The sequence below is a fragment of the Chelonoidis abingdonii genome, chromosome 7 (assembly GCF_003597395.2).
Source record: "Chelonoidis abingdonii isolate Lonesome George chromosome 7, CheloAbing_2.0, whole genome shotgun sequence".
Classification (NCBI taxonomy): domain Eukaryota; kingdom Metazoa; phylum Chordata; order Testudines; family Testudinidae; genus Chelonoidis; species Chelonoidis abingdonii.
In genome coordinates this window covers 5,667,284-5,667,538 of record NC_133775.1, presented here as the reverse complement: position 1 = coordinate 5,667,538, position 255 = coordinate 5,667,284, and positions in this window count along the sequence as shown.

Genomic DNA, 255 nt, shown 5'->3' with positions numbered 1-255 from the left:
CACCCCCGTGGTTCGGTGTTTGCCACGCCCGAGGAGCTGGGGGGGGGCCACTTAGGGGTCCAACCCCCTGGTTCACACGCCAGGGGGATGGGGGAGGGGCTGTATGGGGTCAGCAGGTGTATGGGGGTCCACCCCCGGTTCTGGGGTTCGCGCGCGGGGGGGATGGTGGGCAGGGGCTGTATGGGGGTCAGCCCGGTTCGGTTCCGCGCCGGGGGGGAGGGGGGCAGGGGCTGTATGAGGGCAGGCAGGCTGTAT